We start from the raw sequence: 20,574 nt of genomic DNA, 5'->3' as shown, positions 1-20,574 counted from the left end.
GATGAAGTCCTGGTGGCGGCCAAGTCGCTCCAACTCGGCAAAGCACCCGGTCCAGATCGGATCCCAAACCGCGCCGTTAAACTGGCCCTGACTCTACGACCAGAAGTCTTCGCAGCCGTCTTCAACCGCTGCCTCACCGAGGGAGTCTTCCCCGAGCAATGGAAGATCCAGAAGTTGGCCCTTCTCCCAAAGCCGGGGAAGCCTACAGATACTTCGCCCTCCTATAGACCGATTTGCCTGGTGGACTCTATAGGCAAGGTGTTTGAAGGTCTCATCGGAACGAGACTGAACGCTTACGTCAGCGAGTGCGGCGGTCTCTCAGCCAACCAATTCGGTTTTCGCAAGGCAAGATCCACCATTGACGCAGTCAGCAAGGTGGTTGGCATTGCCAGCAGCGCCATCGAAGGAACAAGATGGAAAGGAGGCTCCAAACAGTACTGCCTTGTTGTCACGCTTGACGTAAAGAACGCCTTCAACACTGCGGATTGGAGCTGCATACTCAGTACCATTCATGATCTCGGCGTCCCCCCGTACCTCCTTGCCATCATTCGGAGCTTTTTTAGGCAGAGGATCCTGAGATACGGCACCTCCGACGGCCCTAAGAGTCGTAATGTGTCTGCTGGAGTGCCACAAGGCTCGGTTCTGGGTCCGCTTCTTTGGAACCTGATGTACGACGGAGTGCTGCGTCTCCCACTCCCGCCAGGTTGCGAAGCCATCGGATATGCTGACGACGTGGCTATTGTTGTTGTTGCCAAGGAGCTGGAGAAGGCAGAATCAGTGGCCTCGCAAGCTATAGCCAGCATCACGCGGTGGCTTCAGTCGGTTGGCCTAGCCCTGGCAGCCGAAAAAACGGAGGCGGTTCTGATCAGCAGTAGGAAAACAGTTGAGCATGCCTCAGTGCAAGTAGAAGGTTCCACAATCACCTCAAAGCGAGCCATCCGGTACCTGGGCGTGTGGCTAGACACCCGTCTATGCTTCAGAGAGCATTTGGAGAACGTTCAACGGAAAGCAGCGAGCACAGGACAGGCGTTATCGAGGCTAATGCTGAACACGAGAGGACCGAAACAGGAGCGGAGACTACTCCTGATGAGTGTGCTGAAATCGGTCATTTTGTATGCGGCACAAATCTGGGCCAACGCCATACACACTACGGCGTACAGTAGGGGCATTACCGCTACCTACCGTCTCTGCGCGCTAAGGGTCTGCAGCGGTTTTAGGACGGTCTCTGAGGATGCTGCGCTGGTGGTTGCAGGCATGATCCCCATCAACTTACTTGCGGACGAGGCCAGGAACATCGCGGACGCAAAGAGGAACGGTACACCAAAGCGGACAGCTAGCGACGACGCAAGGATGCAAAGCTTAGCCATCTGGCAAGAGCGATGGGATTCATCTAGCAAGGGTAGGTGGACCCACACCCTTATCCCCACGATCAGGCCATGGATTGAACGGAAGCATGGACAGGCGACTTTCCATCTGACACAGTTCATCACAGGACATGGCTGTTTCAGATCCTATCTCCACAGATTCGGACACGAGGCTGAGCCGTACTGCCTGACATGTGGTGAAGGAATGGTAGAGGACGCGGAACACGCCCTCTTCGCATGCAGGCGATTCACTAGTCAACGGCGGCTCCTGGAGGAAACGGTCGGCACTGTGCTGACTACCGAGAACCTGGTGCCCACAATGCTGGCAGACGCGGCGGCGTGGGAAGCAGTGAGCAGCTTTACAGGCTTCGTGGGAATCAGCCTAAGAAAGGCAGAGCGTGAAAGAGATGGCCATACGTAAAGGGTTATAGGTTTTTGCGAAGCAATTCCCCATGGGACGTCCCGCAGAAACCCCCCTTATACGTATTTGCAGCTTTAAATTTGTAATATATATATATTTTGTTGTTATTTATGTAATAAATGAATTAAAAAAAAAAACACACAAACAAGCACACACACACTCTCCTCAATGGGGGACACATTGGTGTATTTTAAATATTTTAATACTGCCGGCGGTTGCTTTTCGGTTTTGTTTGGTCTTTTAGTTTGATCTCATTTGGAAAAGGTCGAAAGGCCTAACATTATTTGATTGCCACTTCAATCCACTTTCACTCTTTGTCTCTTTGGCTCACAATTGTCAATTCCCTTCCACACACACGCACACACACACTCCGGATAGGCACGTGTGTTTCAACTGAACCTTTTTGTTCTTTCCTTTGTATTCTTTATGTTTTCATTTTTGCATATAAGGCTTTTGTTTATTTGAATTTTCGGCAAAAGTGATCCGCATAGTGACCATGCATAATTAGATTGAAATTTTGGGTCAAATTGTTTGTACTTTGTAAATTGATTTCACTTATTTGTTTTGGACACAAAATGTTATTGTATCTAATATTGAATGCTGTTAGCTATAAGTACTTGAATTTCTGTAGAAATAAGCTTCATCTTCAAGCCAATGTTAATAAGGTACAAATTTTGTTACGAAATATTTAATCGAAGCATGAAATTTGTCTATATATTATGAAGTTCGTTTTAAGCTTATGACTTTAATGAATAGGTGAACTCAATATTATAAGGGTTTCTAGTCTAAGACCCACCTAAAAGGGGCACTTTTCATATAAAAACTATAACATTTTCCTGTCGTTTTGACTTTTTTTTAGCAACTTGTTAAGTACTTAAATGACACTTGAAATCAGAACTCTACTTCTATAATCTGAAAATCTTTTCTGTCTATTGAATTAATTATAAAAATCCAACTACATTAAATATTTTTTTTGTTATGTTCATAAGATGCTTAAAAAATGTACTAAGTTCAATTGAAAGAATTAATCTAAGCCGTGAGGTATTCGTAAGTTGGCAGAATCATTTCCAATGTGTCTGCCCAGAGTCATGTCTCGTACAGAAGGTCCTTTATTGTTGTCTTCCAGACTTACATTGCTTGAACGAAAATAATTGGCCTCTCTCTCCTGTGTTTGTGCTCAGTGGGGGATTTATTTTGAACACATTTATATGTTGTAGGTAATTATTGATTTTTCGGATGCATTCATGTCCATTTTATCAATCATTTGTCAAGCGCACCTGTTCAATGTATCGTTATTTTTGTCTCCTCTTTTTTGGTTCAATTCTTTCTCTATTTATGATCTCATTTACATTTTTGCAACTCTTTGGGTTCCTCTGTCCCCGTTCCGGATTTCGAGTGCGTGTGTGTATGTGTGTTGTGTTGTTTATGTTTGCAGCACAGACATTTGCATACCAAGATATGAGAAGGAATGTCGTTTGCATAATAATTTAACGCATTACCTTCATCCAAACCCGACAGTTCCAACCGACGTCATGTCCGTCTCCTTTAACCGAATAGTTAAGCATAAGTAAGACAGAGATGAGGTTGTGTTATGTGCGCATTAAGTTTTTTGTTAAATCCGTTTTGGTTAAAATAAAACGCAACTGTTCTGTTCGAGCCGTCATCCAGAATTGTCTGGACAGTTTATTCATATCTTAGTTTTTGCCTATACATCTTATATGTATTGAATACATTCTGCCGCTTAGGGCGCTGGCAGAGAGAGAGAGTGTGTTGCAGTATATATGTTTGTACGTATTAGCATATATGTACAGAGGGTACATAGTCAAAAGTACTTACGCTAGCGATCCCACGCTCAGCGGCCAGTCCGCATAAGTGGCGGATCATATTATTATTATGAATGGTTGCATAAACATAGCAACAAAGTGTTGGTATGTTACTCTTACTTTAATGTTGAGCATATGACCACTTGTTATATTGTATACTCTACAATACTGTGGGCATATGCTCATTTGGCATACAACATACAACACCTCCCTTTTTAAAAGAATAACGTAATATTATGTAGTTATTTATTTGTTTTTCTTAAATACTATGTTGTATATTTTTAATTTTAATTTTTTTTTTTTTTTAATAAAATGTTTTTTTTTTTTTTAATTAAAAAAAATTTTTTTTTTTTTTCAATATGTATATATATATATTCTTATCTCTTTTTTTTTCTTTATTTATTTATCCTTTTTAGTCTATCTTTATGAACTTTTTGCTCCTTATTTTTCTTATTTCTTATAATTATATTGTTATTCTTTTCTATATTAATGACCTCAAATGGTCCTATATAAGAAGATTCTAATTTGTGACCTGTTTCGTTTTTCAAATAAACTTGGTCTCCTATTTCTAGTTTAAAATCTAATACTTTCTTATCGTTTATTTCTTTCTGTTTAATTTTATTTTTTTCTAAAAGTATTCGAGCTCTCTTATACGCGTTTTCTAGTCTAAATTTAACTTCCTTAGAATAATCTTCTATATTATATATAGGTTCTATTTTATCTACGCTATTAAATTGTATTGGTAAGTTATTCTGTCTTCCAAATACTAGTTCATATGGACAATAATTATGAGTTACAGATGGTGTTGTGTTAAAACAATACACGAAATACTGTAACCATACGTCCCAATCAGTTTTATCTACTGAAATATATGAACGAATGTACTCGTTGAATGTCCTATGACTTCTTTCAACGGTACCTAATGTCTGGTGGTGGTGTGCTGTAGATGTTATGTTATCTATTTTTAGATATCTGCACAAGTCAGTTATAATGGAATTTTTGTATTCTGTTCCCATGTCCGTAATGAACGTCTTCATTGGACCGTACTTCAGAATAAAAGATTCGAATATGGCTTTTGCGACAGTTGTTGCACTTTTATTTGCAATAGGAATTGCTACTAAATACTTTGTCAAATCACATATTAAAGTGATTGCGTATTCATTCCCATTTTCCGAACGTGGTAGTGGACCAATTGTGTCTACTATCACCCTGTCGAAAGCATATTGTGGAGTTTCTGTAATTACCATAGGTGATCTCGTGTGTTTCGTCGTTTTTGACGTCAGGCATTTTGGACATTTATTAATGTACTCTTTTACATGTTTCGTCATGTTTTTCCAATAATATTGTCTTTTTATTTTTGTTATCGTTTTATTTATGCCTGTGTGACCTCCTTGAATTGGATCGTCATGAAATGTAGACAATATAGCTTCTTTTTCTTTTTCATTGTATATTTGGGTCACCGGCTTGAGTAGCGCTACTCTTAATGATTTTAAATTCTTGTTGCCCATATGTTTGAAAGTATCTATCGAAATTGATTCAAAGATCTTTTCGCTCGGTGCCACTTTTAGTTGGCTGATATTATATACACCGGCTTGCCATTCAAGCCTTTGGAAAAACTGACCTAAGTCTAGAATTCCATTGGAGTATAAATCGCTAACATTTATTCTCGCTATAACTTTTTTCCCATGTTTCAATAAACATTTCGAATCTGTCATTCGCAAGGTCACTACTTTTCGTACCTCGTCATTTGTTATGACTTCGTATACGTTGGGCTTAGAAGCTTTTTCAAGACTTTGCCTTGGCAATTGTTCTTGTTTGTTTTCTGCGCAGAAATTTTGTTGTCTACTTTGGTGCCTGGTAGTGACTTTCAGGACTTTTTTATTCATATCAATTAAATCAGTTATTGTAATTCTGGACAGAGCGTCTGCCACGAAATTATCTTTTCCTCTCAGATATTCTACTGTAAAATCGTATTCTTCTAATTCGAGTCGCATGCGAGTTAATTTTGAACTTGGGTTTATCATCGAGAATAAATATGTTAAGGGCGATGATCAGTTTTTACTGTGAAATGTTTGCCATATATATATGGTCTGAAATGTGTAATTGCCCAATGTATTGCTGCTAGCTCTTGTTCAGTTGTACTTTTATTGCTTTCACCTTTAGTGAATGCTCTTGATGCATATGCAACTGGGAGTTGGAGTCCATTATAGTTTTGAGTTAAACTGCTCCACATGCGTGCTTGCTTGCATCTGTGATTATACAAAATTCTTTGCTAAAATCTGGGTACTGTAACAAGGTTGGTTTAACAAGTTGTGTTTTTAAATACTGGAATGCCTTTTCACATTCCGCTGTCCATTCGAATGGGACATTCTTTTTGCATAATCTTGTTATATGCCGTGAGTATTCGGCGAAGTTTTTTATGAAACGTCTATAATAATTGCAAAATGCAACGAATCTTCTAGCACTGTCTGCGTCCGTAGGGACTGGATAGTTATTAATAACATCGAATTTTGTAACATCTGGTAAGATTCCTTTGTCGGTGCATCTGTGACCTAAAAATGTCACCTCATGCATGAAAAATGAACATTTTTCTGGATGTAATTTCAATTTGGTTTTCTACAAAGTGTAAAAACGTCTGTTAGGTTTTTAAGCAGTGTTGTTCAGAACAACCAATAACGATCAAATCATCCATATAAAGGAATGCTTGTGAAGGCTCTAAACCCGAGAATGCTATTGTCATCATTCTCTGAAATGAATTAGGTGCTATTTTTAAACCAAATGGTAATCTCGTGAAGCGATATGAACCATTGTTTGTTGAAAAAGACGTTATGTTCCTTGAGCTTTCCTCAAGTTCAATTTGGTGGAAACCTGACATTAAGTCAAGGCATGAAAAATATTTAGCTCTACCAGTTGATCAAGAATATCGTCAATTCTGGGGAGTGGAAATTTATCTGATAGCAGTTTTTTGTTTATTTGGCGATAGTCAATTACTAATCGCCATTTTTTTACTTTAGAGTCCGGAAGAGATTTCTTTGGGACCAATAAGAGTGGGCTATTGTAAGGTGAAATCGATGGTTCAACAATATTTTGTTCAATTAACTTTTCTACTTGTTTTTTAATTTCTTCGGTTTGGCTATGCGGGCATCGATAGTTTTTTACATATACTGGCTCTTCGTCCTTAAGTCTCAATTTTTGTTTATAAAAGTTGTTGGTTGTGATTGGTTCGGTTTCAAGTCCGAACACATCACTATACTCGGTGCATATTTCCATAAGTTGCTTTTTGAACATGATTGGAAAATTTTTCTTTAGTTTACTAATAACAGACTCTGTTCTATTGTTATTTGAAGTTTGAACCACATCGTATTTTGAGAGCGGTTCGAATTTTTATTTTATTAATGCCTACTAGTTGGCATTTATCTGTCGTATTTAAAAATCGGACAAAAGTATTTTTGGTTTGGGCAATAGTGTTTGCAATATAAACACCATGCTTGATTTCTTGATTTGGGATGAAAATGCTTTCTTCTTCTGAAGACAAATCTATTTTGCGTATCACTTGGGATCTCGCTGGCAGAAGTGTTGAATTATTACCAGAACTAAATGTTATCGGTACATTAATGGGATACGTTAGGTTTGAAGGTCTGATTATAAACCAATCCTCTGAAGTATTATAATCTAATTGGCAATTAAAAGTCTTTATAAAATCTAGTCCTATTATTCCATCGCAAGGGATTGCAAAATCTGAATGTAGTAAATGAAATTTATATGGAATAATGTATTTCCCTGTTTGTAATTCAATTGAGGCTAGTCCTTTGGAGTTAATTACTCCTTCACCTATGCCTCGAATGTCTATGATTTTATTGAATTGTATGTCATGAAAGACATCGGAATTTTCTTTTATAATTGAAATATCTGCACCTGTATCAATTAGGAATGTAATGATTTTATTTGTCTGAACATTTGTAAATGATACAAAATTATTGAGACTTAAGTTTACAGTATATATTTTACTTTTTAATTTCGAGTATCTGGAGGTGTCTGCGAGTTTCCCGAAGCATCTTGGGTTACTCGGACATAATTGTTTTCGGTATTGCTATTGTATCTGTTTTGGCTGTTACCTCGGTAGTAATTATTTCTACCTCGGCCATTACCTCGACCACCTCTATTGTTGTTTCTGTTATTGTAATTGTTATAGTTGGAGTTGTAGTTTCCGCGGCCATTGCCTCTACCTCTTTGGTAATGGTTACTACCTCCTCTATTATTGCGGCCTCGTTGAAATAATACTGTATTTGCACTTCCAGTCATTTCCGTGCTGCAATGGATATATTTACCCATTACATCATTGAAAGTTACAAAGTTTCCAGCTTCTAATATTACTTTGAGTTTTTCGTGCTCGCAATTTTTAATCATTGCAGAAACAGACTCGCTTGTAGAGAATTTTTCGCATTGATTGGGTCTAATCCGTTATCAATAAAGGCTGCCTCCAGTTGCTTCCGCAAATTATCCATTTCGGTTGCATACTGGGAAGCAGTTTTGCCTTTTTGTTTTATGTTCATTAGTTTCGCCTTTAAAACGTCAGGAGATTCTCCTTTTACATTTTCTTTGAGCTTATTTATTATCCCTGCAATAGTGGTTTCATTTTCTACTTTATAGAGGATTGTGCCGGTTATTTTTGATTTTATAACCTCAACTGCTATATCCTCTTGGTCTCCCTTAGTTCTTTCCACAATGCGTAATGCAGTTAGGAATCTGTTTAATAATAACTTTTTACCATCAAATTCAGGAACTGAAGTGGAAACCTGTCTAACATATTGCCTGTCTAATTCCACTTGGTTAGCCATTGTACTTTCTTCAAGTGTTTCGATGTCACTATCGATATCACTTTCAGTATCAATAATTGGTTTGGACTCGTCCAAATCTGCTAATTGGCTTTCGTCAAATTCAGCTGGCTGACTTTGATCTTCTGGAATTACTATTACAATATTTCGTCTAGTACTAATATTGTTCAATCTTATTTTCAATGATTTTATCAGTTTTTCACACTGATGCCTATGCTCTTTTGCTAATTTCTCATTAACTTTGTTTACTATTGATAATATGTTATTATACTGTGTTATCAGTATTTGAGCATGGTTTATCAAAGTTTCCGGTCTTATGACTTTATCTGAGTTAATACATTTAAAAGATTTTTCAAATTTATCTTTATGATCATTAATCTTTCGTGCTATCGTACTCCATCCATATTTTGTCTACAACATTCAGCGGTGCAATCGTACCAAAATTATTGTTGTAGAACCAAGTATGTCATGGTTTTCTTCTACTGTTTTTACCATTACACATGGTAATGTACTCATTACTATGCCCTTTTCTATTTTGTTGTTACATATTATTAATGGGCTTGCTGTACAATTAAAAGTATCTATATTTTCGTCTTCGAAATCACCAATTTTTATAAATTCGTAATATTTACTCAATATTATCAAAGAATTTATTCTAAAGTTGGGTTCTCTATTATACACTTTTCTACTATGTCTATCGTCTTAAACAACATCTAGGTTATCTGCCCTACTGGAATATTTTTTCTTAAGGCACTTATTGTGCATCTTATATAGTTTTGTTAAAACGTTTGTTAATAAAAGAATAACAATTATTACAAGCATTAAGGTTATGATTTTCAAATCAACCGAGACAGTTTCGACATTATTTATGACATTCGCGGTTGAATCCGCTACTTTAGATTCATGATCTAACATATTGTCAACTTTTTCTATGTTACTGTCTTTTGGAATCGCATTAGGGTGCATATAGAAAAAAAAAGAAAAAAAAATACTAACTCAAGAATATATATATATATAAAATTTTTTTTTTTTTTTTTATTTTTTATTTAAAGTTTTTTTTTTTTTTTTAATTTTTTTTCTTGAAACTATTTCTCTAACGCTGCTGAGTTTTATTCTCAGCGCCAGAGACATGGAAAAGTTATTGTTGTGTTAGTTACACACGATTGGCTGACATTTTTTATTTAAACAATTAATTGTCCAATCGTGTGTTTTTAGTAGAAAGCCTAACAGTGGTTAGTAGGCGCAACCTGCACTTTCGTGCCTCAGTTTGCTTATTAGAGTTTAAATCTATGGCAAGTTAGGGCTTGCGCATTACTGCGGCCCGCTTGCGTTTCTGCGCTCTTTGGCGCAGTTCAATTTTGATGTCCTCAATACGCTCTATGCAGCGTTGTCGGTCTTCTTCGTTGGTGCTGGCCTTTAGCAAATCCTGCTGCAGTCTTTTCTGGGTGAGCAGGCGTCTCACCTCACCGCCTCGTTTCGTCTTCTTGGGGATTCTCTTCTGCTGCCGGGCCCTGTACTCCTCTATTGTTAGTGGCCGTGGTCCATCGAATGGATTTGCCTGCAAAGCCTCTTGCAACGTCGGCAAATCCCTTTGTTCGTTAGGAACAGCGGTCTTGAAGGAAGGTTCCGTGGACATCAGTATCTTGTTGTTGATTTAATTGGTTTCATATTAATGTTTCATATTATTTTTTTTTCATTATTGTTTTTAAATTCCAATTAATTTCTTTTTTTTTTTGTAAATAATTGGAGAAACGTATGTGTGTTATGGGAGTGCACCTTGGAGCAGCACCCAAGAGTTGATAGTAGAAAAATCACATGAATTCCAGTATCTAGATTAATTTTTCTTTTGTTTTGTTTCATTTTTGTTCATAGCGCGCACAGTGGTTCGCAATCAATTGAAAATACATTTCACAATTTGCACAAATTATTTTCGTGTTTTTTTTTGGTTTATGTTGAAATGTTAATTAATTTATTTCTTTTTTTTTCACATGTCACGGTCGCCATGTTATGTGCGCATTAAGTTTTTGTTAAATCCGTTTTGGTTAAATAAAACGCAACTGTTCTGTTCGAGCGTCATCCAGAATTGTCTGGACAGTTTATTCATATCTTAGTTTTGCCTATACATCTTATATGTATTGAATACATTCTGCCGCTTAGGGCGCTGGCAGAGAGAGAGAGTGTGTTGCAGTATATATGTTTGTACGTATTAGCATATATGTACAGAGGGTACATAGTCAAAAGTACTTACGCTAGCGATCCCACGCTCAGCGGCCAGTCCGCATAAGTGGCGGATCATATTATTATTATGAATGGTTGCATAAACATAGCAACAAAGTGTTGGTATGTTACTCTTACTTTAATGTTGAGCATATGACCACTTGTTATATTGTATACTCTACAATACTGTGGGCATATGCTCATTTGGCATACAACATACAACAGTTGAGTTGCTTTACCCAATAGGATTTACGCTTCTTGAGTTCGCTAACGAGGCTAATTTCTATGAGGTCAAGTTGTTGCACCCACATCCACGACAGTGCTGCTCTCTGCTATAGTTATTAAGCATACGACACGTATGCCAAGTGGCTTAAACGTTTTGAACACTTAAAAATGCTTTGTGGTTAATTAGTCCATGATGTGACAGAGATAGGACCTAGAGACAGGACAGACTCGTGTGTTAGCCAAATGTTTGTCAACTTTAATTGATTTGATAAGTTAACCAACTTTCCAAAAAATTTACATATTCTGTCTCATATCTTTATCGAGAAAGTCCTGCAAGCTCCCGCTGTGAATTGAGCTGAGGGTTTCTTTTTTTCCCACTTTTGCACTCAGCATGAACTTTGCGGCTTTTAACGAGTCCCATAAAATCTTTGTCCTCAAGTTGCAAGCACTCGTTGCGGCAAGTTCCATAAGCGTGTTGCAAGTGAAACTTCAATTGTTGTTTGATGTGGGTTGCGTCGTCGTGTGGTGCATTGTTCAAGAAGTTTTCCCCAATTTCGCCTTGTACGTTTTATTTATTTTTTAAATTAAAAAAAGCAAAAGTGTCTTTCATTCATTTAATTAATATAAAAACGAAGGTAAATAAATTATTTTAAGTAAGCTTTCATTTGTCAAAGAATAAAATAATGAGAATAAATCTGTTATCATGCTGCCAAACAGTAAACATTATTTCACATTCAAAGGAAAACTAGGTGATTTACAATGTCTCAGTCAGAGGCGACTGGTAAATAAAACGTACAACTACATAGGAACCAAAGGAGTTCAGCAGAAATTGTATAAAATCTATGTGTGCAAGGATTGGCATTAAGACACTAAGCTCACATCTCAGTCTCACATGGCTCGGTCTCAGCGGGTGGCAGCGGGAGATGGAAAGCGACTAGAAAAAAAAGCAGTAGCGGAAGTTATGCCATCAACGACTTGAGTAAGTTAAGTGAATTGCTGTTGCACCAGCAGCAGCAGCAGCAGCATCCGTGGCAACAACAGCAATATCAGAGCAGAGCCAAAGGAAATGCAGGATGAGCCTGGGCATGGGCATGAACAGGACTATGAGTAGAAGATTAGAGAACAAGCAGCAAAAATGAAAATGAAAATGAACAGAAAAAAAACGAAATGAAAGGAGATGAAGGGATGAGGCCAAATAGAAAAGTGCACATATAAAATGGCTGACATCCAAGTGAATCTAGAGTTAAATTTTACTCCTCAGCTTCTGTTCGGGTAGGTGGAATGATGCGGCATGACTCTAGCTATTTATTGAATAAGAGAATAGGAACTGGTAACTTAAGCAAGTTATTTGAGCAAAGATGATTACAAAAGAGAATCAAATAAAAGATATCAGATGAATGAGGAAAAAAGTAAACCAAAACTGTCTTTCGTAATTTAATATCTGCATTTAATGTGCCAAGAATGTGAAGACATTAGCTTTTTAATGGAAATTTACGTTGTTTATTTAGTGATCGTTACTTTTGGTATACAGAATTTAAAAGTAAAGCCTCATACTTCATTCCTATAAAGTCTATTAGAGTTCCCTTTACCTTGCTATTCTCTCTTCGAAAAAAGGTTCTTTATTCATTCTTCAATTCTTCTTTTGTCACATGTATTTAAATGTTTTTATGGTCTATAGTTAACGACTAATTTTTAACTAGATCAGGGCACTTCTCACATGAGTGCTAATTCAACTAAATTTTAAATGAAAGTAAACAAAACGAGAAGCCGCAAGTTTGAAGAAAGAAAGTGAGTTGACTTCTGTTTAGAGGGAATTGAGCTTCATTGGAGGTGTGAAAATTCTTAAGCCCCCAGTTCTTGTTTAGTTTTTCAACCAAATGGATCGAACATTTGCTGGCTTAGCTCTTTTGCTATGGTTTCTACTGTCTTCTGCTACGGCTTCCAGCAGTTACAGTAGCAATAGTCACCTGAAACGCTTTAGTAGATCGCTTATCTTTCCGCCCACCACACCGACACGTGTACAATTTATTGGCGGTATCGGTATACCTGTTATTGGTTTACATTTCGAATCAGTTACATCTGGCTATGTGTTGAAAGCAGAATACTTTCTGCCCACCAATTCAACAGAGATCACGCGCGTCTATCTCAAACCGATGACCGTATCGGTCAGAGAGAAGGAGACAAATGGAAATGAGCAGTTTGACTATGGTGCCATATATCGTTGGATTATTTATCGTGGCATTGAGATGATATTGGACAATATGGGACTACCCGGACGGAGTTGTTTGCTAGAGTGATTTGTGAACATGCTGCTGTTCCCTTGAGCAATGAAAGCGGTTTACTTGGCGAGATTCTACACATTACATTAACTCCATCGAGTTCGAATGACAAACTAACGCATCGAATGGATGGTGAATATCAAGAGTCTGAACATTATGGCAAACGTGGTGGTGATTGTAATGCAGCCTATGCCAAAAAGTGTTCAAAATCACCCATGGATCTGATTAGTATTATAATGAAAGTGAATAAATGAAAATGAAACCTGATTGATTGTTATACAATGATTACATTAAGTTTGGTAACAATAAGTGAATGTGATGTGTCCACGTAGCGAATGTTAGTTAGTTAGTTAGTTTTTCTGTGTGTTTAACTAACTAAAGCCTATCTAAAACTTTGTGTAAGACATTTTTTTTTGGGGCGCACAACATAAACTACAATCACGTACAAGCAGGTGTGACAATTTCAAAGTTGATAAACATAATAATTAGTTTTCGCACACGTTGTCAGCATGATCTGCATGCCCAATCAGCATCAGTTGTAATTAAACATACGAAACACCCAAGCAAACACACACACACACACACACAAAGGGAGAGAGTAACACAAATACGCAACACAATGTAAGCGAAATTATTACGAGAGTGCGGTTACTGAGGGGGAAGAGACACAACTGTTTCATTCCTCTGCTTAATTCAGTTAAATTTAAATACCAAATATAATTTATATGAATTATATGTATATATATTTGAAGCCATTAATACATGCCACTAATACAAATTTATTCCCTCTGTCTACATACATAAACGCAACACAAATCAAAATATTAGTCGCTCTGGTCGCCGGCGACTGGAGGGACAAATGTCGCTCAATGGTCTTGTGCACGGGACTGGGAGTGTCGCCAGTTTGTCCCCGGGGAATCCCCGGCGATTCCCCGGCGACCGGTACTGAAGGGATACACATGTATGTAATAGAAAATATAATTAATCGGCCTATATTCTGAGTATTACTGATTTATATACAAACTAATGAATGAGTTTGCTTTATCAGCCATTTATTTATTTGTTGAGTTTCACTTTCGTAAAGAATATTATAAAATTGCTCAGATGTTTTGTATATTATATATATTCCTGATCAGCGTAAGAAGCTGACACGACAAAATTATGACAGCCAACTACTAAAATGAAATATGTTATTTTGGTTTTTTATTTTTTTGGTTTTTATAATTTGTTTAAAGGGAGTAAAAATATCTCCTTTCTCTCATTTTTCAAATGCTTTTGATCAAATTGGCTGTAATTCAGATATTTGCTTCTTGAAATATAGTTAGTAACTTTTCAAATGTTTTTAGTAGTTTGCTAATATTGTCATTTTCCAAACACTTTTTTCCCCAACCTTAAAAAATTCCTTCTATAATTTTCATTTTGATTATATGTATGTACGTATGTGCTTACCTTTTTAGTAGTTGGCAATTTCCACTCACCTTTCACTATTTACTTGGAGCCTTGAAGAATAACCTCAAGAATCGTATTATTTTTATGTTGGATCGTTTCAGCTCATTAAAGTTGATATACCCGAATTATCGCTTAATATTAAAGAAAAAACAAATAAATGTATATATGTGACCTAAACCCAAAATCTGATATTTAAGCAAACTATTAGAACAATTTTATAATCTTCTTCTCTTCTTAATTTTTGCTATTATAAATTTACAGTATCTAATAACTAATTTGTATATATTTCCTAATTGAATAAAACAGGTGGTATGTCCTTTATTTAATAAACTTTTTTAACATTTAAGTGAATACATATGTGTATACAGTATATGTATGTATACATATGTATGTATGTATGTGAATGTATTTGTCTGGCGTGGCAGACAGCGTGGCGTCGCTCAGCAATTTAACACATGTTTTGCGATTTCTTCTTTTTTTTTTATTACAGTTCAACCCAAGATAATGTAAAATATGTATGTAAGTATTTAGCCACATTTAAAATTCATACATTAACTTCTTACAGCAAAGACGTCCAACTGGGACACTTCAGAATGGAAAAGCTGCCGGTAAGTAAAACTTACCTTGAGGTGTCTTAAATAAATGTATTTATTCCTTTATTTATTTTAGCAGATTTAGTTCCCAACCACCACAAACGTCTGAATCAACTCCAAACTTGACATCACAAGAAAAAAATGTATGTAACTAAATTGTCCAATTAAAAGACTTCAAATTCAAATTGTTTTTTCAGATTTCTTCAACGGCTCGCAGGGTAATGGGGTAAATGTTTCTTAATCTTGAAATAAATTTGTTGTACACAAAATAATCCAATATAATTATGTTTTGTAGAAAAGAATTTTAACGTATTTGGTCCAATAGTCGAAAAAAATGGATTTACTCGCAACCTTAAGGCGGATAGGATTATATGTGGTTTTCCACGTAATCGACAATTGGTATTTCTTGTTCAATTTGGTGAAATCGAGGAAGTTGTGACCCAACCTGATATGAAAAAATATGCACCACAGCTTCTAATTGATTTTTATATTGGAAATTTAGATGATGGTCCACTTGACAATTGCAAAAGTGAGTGCAATTGTTTCCTTTGTATACCATTTGGTATAACTGCATATATGTATATATAATTTGAGTTTATTTGATGGAAACTAATGCCTATTAAAAGCAACGACAACTTAAAGACGCTGCTGCTGCCAAAGAGATTATCGAATTTTGAAGCACCTATTGGCAGACAGCATTAGGACTCAGATTCAGACACGTTGACAATCACGACTTAGACGTCGGCAACACGCCCACACGTTCAATACAAATAAATCAGATAAAGCATCTAAATCTAAATTGTATCGCATTGTGGCACACACACAGAGCAATCCCTCCGCCCCTTTCCACAACTACAATATGTATTTGAGCACATCCTCCAGTAGAGCACATCCATCGAATAAAGGAATCAAGTTGAAGTAGGTGATGAGAGAGACAGTATACCTTTCAATTAGCTACCATGTTGATATCGTATCGATTTCGTGGCAGTTACTACATATGCACTCCTTTGTTTTTCTATTTTTTGTTGTATAGTAAACAACCTGCCACAATTTCCCTCTATTGAAAATGGCAACGGATTGCGGTTCTGTCTGCCACAACTGATAAATAAAAAGAGAAATATGCTGACAGCTCTTATTTACAGAGTGTTGAATGAATCTAAGTAAAACCCCTCACAATTTTGTTTATATCACTTAAAAAAGCTTTTTCAAAAATTTCATTATTTTAGGGTCTAAAGAAAGAAGCTGAGTTAAAATTACTTCCATACATTCACTTTTATTGTAAATTATATAGATACTAGCAAACCCGGCGAACTTCGTAACGCCTAACAGTAAAAGAATTTCGTGTTACCTTTTAGCTGAACTAATTTATGCTTTGATGAACATAATATAATAATACAAAACAATAATAATATAGATAGAAATATAAAAGTATTTTATTATAATGATCATAAAAACATACAGAGAGTAAAAATTTAAAAAACAGAAATAATTAAGTTTTCCAAACACATGTCAAAAAAAATCATTGAAAACTATGCTGTTCAGGTTGGGATACACGTCATAACATCTCAATTTAGCCAGGGCAGCAACCATTCACCTGGATAAAAGCGAAGACACGAAATTTGAACGGCAGAAAAATGTAAAACTCCAGCGTAATATTCAACATCAGGCTCATACTGAAATGCTAGTCGAAGAAATGAATGTGATGTAAATGCTCGAAGTACTTGTTGATGTTGGTCAATCCCTCTACGTCTGTTGGCTATAAAACTGCGCGCTTCTCTTCGTTCATGTCTTTGTTGGTTTCGCTCATCTCGTACCTCTTGTAATTGTGATGCACGTAACTGCGCCATTCTTACACGGACATCTGCATTATTTTGTTGCCTTTCTGCATCTGATCTTATTGCTCTTCTATCTTGCATGCCTCTAGATCTGTTTGTTTGACGACTCAAATTAGCCCCCCTGCGTGTTCGTGCCATTGTTGTAATAAATCAAGTTGGAAAACTGATTGGTGTAAAACGTGTATTATTTTCTTGATCAATAATTAGCGCAGCGAGTTCGGTCGCACTCGAGTTGTAACAACGACTGAACTCGAGACGCACAATTCTTGTGCGCACCTTCCACCGAACCACACTTGGCGACAGCGACAGAACGCTGGCGCCCGCTAAAACGGTTCTTTTTAAACCACAAATGCGCCGCCGATAAATATATAAAATTCTCGAGTGTGGTGTTTGTTACCAAACTACTCCGAAACGGCTCGACCGATTCTCACGAAATTTTTTATGCAGATCGTGTAGGACTGAGAATCGGCCAACATATATCGGACAACGGCCTTCCTCTGGACACTGAACTTCCTCCTCACACTTGGCTTTCGGCTCCTTACGTCTGCGTCGTGGAATCGGTGGCCGCTTGCCTTTTTCAAAACAGCAGATCTTTTTCGGTTTAATTTGAATGGGCACTCTACCCAAGTGACCTGATACTTGCGGGCAGCTTTATCCGACTCCTTGTACAGGCACTCGTCAAAGGTGGGGAATCTCTCTGGGCAGGGATCGGCACAACACTCTGCTGGTTGCTTCAGAAGGTGATGAAACTGGAATAGTTCTTCCTTTTCTTTCTTGGGCTTGGCTATACTTTTAGGGCTGCACTGAGTTTTGTTTTGACAGCCTCCATTATCCACTTTGGAACACTTAGGTGAATCCACGAAATCCTTAGATGCCATTCTGCGAGACAGTCCAAAACCTTTGCATCCTGTCAATGCTTGGGGCCGCACCCTTCCTAGAATATTTCGCCACATAGACATGACAAATTTAGAAGAAAAATATTGTCCTGAAGTTAAAAGAAAATTTCAACTTTTGTTCCGAAAAAAAAACTGGAAAATTTAATTTTTGTATACGAAAATCCCCAAGCGAAGCCGTGTGAACTCGACAGTGTACATCACCTTACTGAAATCTAGAAAGTCTCAACGTTGTATATGGTTTTTCACGGCCTCTTTCGATTGGAAGATTTAAATTATTTTTGTTGAATTTCATCTCTTATCAAGTAGGCCGTGTGTCTAATTTCACTCGTATAAAACACAGGTAGTTGAGATATCCATCACAGTTAGTCAGTTTTAATCGTGAGCTCGTTATTATTTGGGTATAAAAAATAGATGTTGGCCGATTCTCAGTCCTACACGATCTGCATAAAAAATTTCGTGAGAATCGGTCGAGCCGTTTCGGAGTAGTTTGGTAACAAACACCACACTCGAGAATTTTATATACATATATAGATATGCAGTTAAACCAAATGATATACAAAGGAAAAAATTTCACTCACTTTTGCAATTGTCAAGTGGACCATCATCTAAATTTGCAATATAAAAATCGATTAGAAGCTGTGGTGCATATTTTTTCATATCAGGTTGGGTCACAACTTCCTCGATTTCACCAAATTGAACAAGAAATACCAATTGTCGATTACGTGGAAAACCACATATAATCCTATCCGCCTTAAGGTTGCGAGTAAATCCATTTTTTTCGACTATTGGACCAAATACTTCAAAATTCTTTTCTACAAAACATAATTATATTGGATTATTTTGTGTACAACAAATTTATTTCAAGATTAAGAAACATTTACCTCATTTACCCTGCGAGCCGTTGAAGAAATCTGAAAAAACAATTTAAAGAATTTGAAGTCTTGTAATTGGACAATTTAGTTACATACATTTTTTTCTTGTGGTGTCAAGTTTGGAGTTGATTCAGACGTTTGTGGTGGTTGGGGAACTAAATCTGCTAAAATAAATAAAGGAATAAATACATTTATTTAAGACACCTCAAGGTAAGTTTTACTTACCGGCAGCTTTTCCATTCTGAAGTGTCCCAGTTGGACGTCTTTGCTGAAAGAAGTTAATGTATGAATTTTAAATGTGGCTAAATACTTACATACATATTTTAGAGTACCTTGGGTTGAGTTGTAATAAAAAAAAAGAAGAAATCGCAAAACATGTGTTAAATTGCTGAGCGACGCCACGCTGCACATAGGTAGATTTTGAAAAATAAGGCGGCCAAAAGTCAACAAAAAAAATCATTTTAAGAACAAACTATTGATGCACATTGTTAGGAGATACTTCAGAGAAACTAATTTCATCATTCCCACCTTTCAAAATAGCGCCCGCGCCGAATTACAGGTAGTCAAACTTCGATTATCATTCACAGTGTTTTCAGTGATACATTTTTCCAAAGTCAATATTTATTTTTGCAAAGTTACTATCAAAGTAATTGTGATGGATATCAATAGTCCAGATAAGTACCTTTATGTGTTATGTAGTACTCACCAATTTTAAGAATGTTTTGCATACATTAGCATTGTTATAAAAGACCAAATTTTTGAGACAGATTTTTCCAAAAATAAAAATTCAAAGAGCTTATAACTACTTTCCTTTCCGTCCTGTAATATTCTTCATTTAATAATTATACATAGTTTCATAATATATGAAGTTATAGTTGGCCACCTATAGCCACCTATTCACGAAATATACTTATTCGAAGTTTTTGCGCGGCGATAGAAAAAAAAAAAATTCGAGACCCGGTGCACTGTGGTTGTGGCCATAGCCTAAAAATCAAAATATCAATCACACAATATTTTGCCAAATTGTACACAAATTGTATAACAACCTTGATGGCAAACCGGATTTTTCTGGAAATCTAACGGAACTTGCGCAAAATTCCATTGAAAACATGAACACGTGTTCATGTTTGAAGCCGGACTACGCTTTGCTTGCTTTTCGCCACAACAAAAACGCTTTTCAAAGGGATAGAACGTGTGACAGAGTACTCCAGAAAAATATTATTTATAATGAATTTTGAAGTTGAAGGTATTTACTTTAATTTATTCTTATTTGAAGATTAAATTGACAAATTAAATATTTTTTGTGTATTTTTGAATAACCTAACATTTTTTGTGTATTTTGTGAATGTCTTTTTTCATGTTTACTTAATGTTTTAGTTGTGTTACCCCGGCTCCCCTCATTGTGAGTGGTATAACTGTGTTTGTCAATGTTTTAAGGTAATAAAAATGAAAATGGTAGCTGCTGCTAGTTTTTTGCATTCGTTTTCGTCATTTGTGTTTGTTTATTATTTTTTGTTTTGTATAATATTTTTTTATAATTTTTATTTCGACATTTCATTTTTGGTATAGGTGCGTCTTCTAATTGCGTAGGTTTATCTAGTGCCTCTGGTGTGAGAGAAGTGACGAGAAGGTATTTATTTGACCTGATGCAAGGCCAAAATATACGAACCATGGAAGAAAAACTAGATTTTTGAAAAGTTACCTCCTCGAGTCTTCCAAAGTTTCTGAAACTATCAAAAAATCTTTGAATCATAAATTTTTTTTT

The 20,574-nt window shown here is 36.5% G+C and overlaps 1 long non-coding RNA gene and 1 pseudogene across 2 annotated transcripts; one reads left to right on the top strand and one right to left on the bottom strand.

The window, feature by feature from the left end:
* Nucleotides 1-12,101: 12,101 nt before the first annotated feature.
* LOC124461884 lies at nt 12,102-13,418 on the top strand (annotated as a pseudogene).
* A 5,402-nt stretch (nt 13,419-18,820) lies between these two features.
* On the bottom strand, nt 18,821-19,162 carry LOC124461883. 2 transcript variants are annotated; one of them, XR_006955292.1, is made up of 4 exons: nt 19,142-19,162; nt 19,035-19,077; nt 18,906-18,973; nt 18,821-18,848 (listed from the first exon to the last, which is right to left on the bottom strand). It is a non-coding gene; the product is annotated as an uncharacterized LOC124461883 (long non-coding RNA). The 2 variants fall into 2 exon arrangements; XR_006955293.1 differs by having other exon boundaries at nt 18,906-18,970.
* Nucleotides 19,163-20,574: the final 1,412 nt, after the last annotated feature.

Source organism: Drosophila willistoni, unplaced genomic scaffold, assembly GCF_018902025.1.
Source record: "Drosophila willistoni isolate 14030-0811.24 unplaced genomic scaffold, UCI_dwil_1.1 Seg711, whole genome shotgun sequence".
Lineage (NCBI taxonomy): Eukaryota > Metazoa > Arthropoda > Insecta > Diptera > Drosophilidae > Drosophila > Drosophila willistoni.
This window is presented reverse-complemented; position numbering and strand designations above follow the sequence as displayed.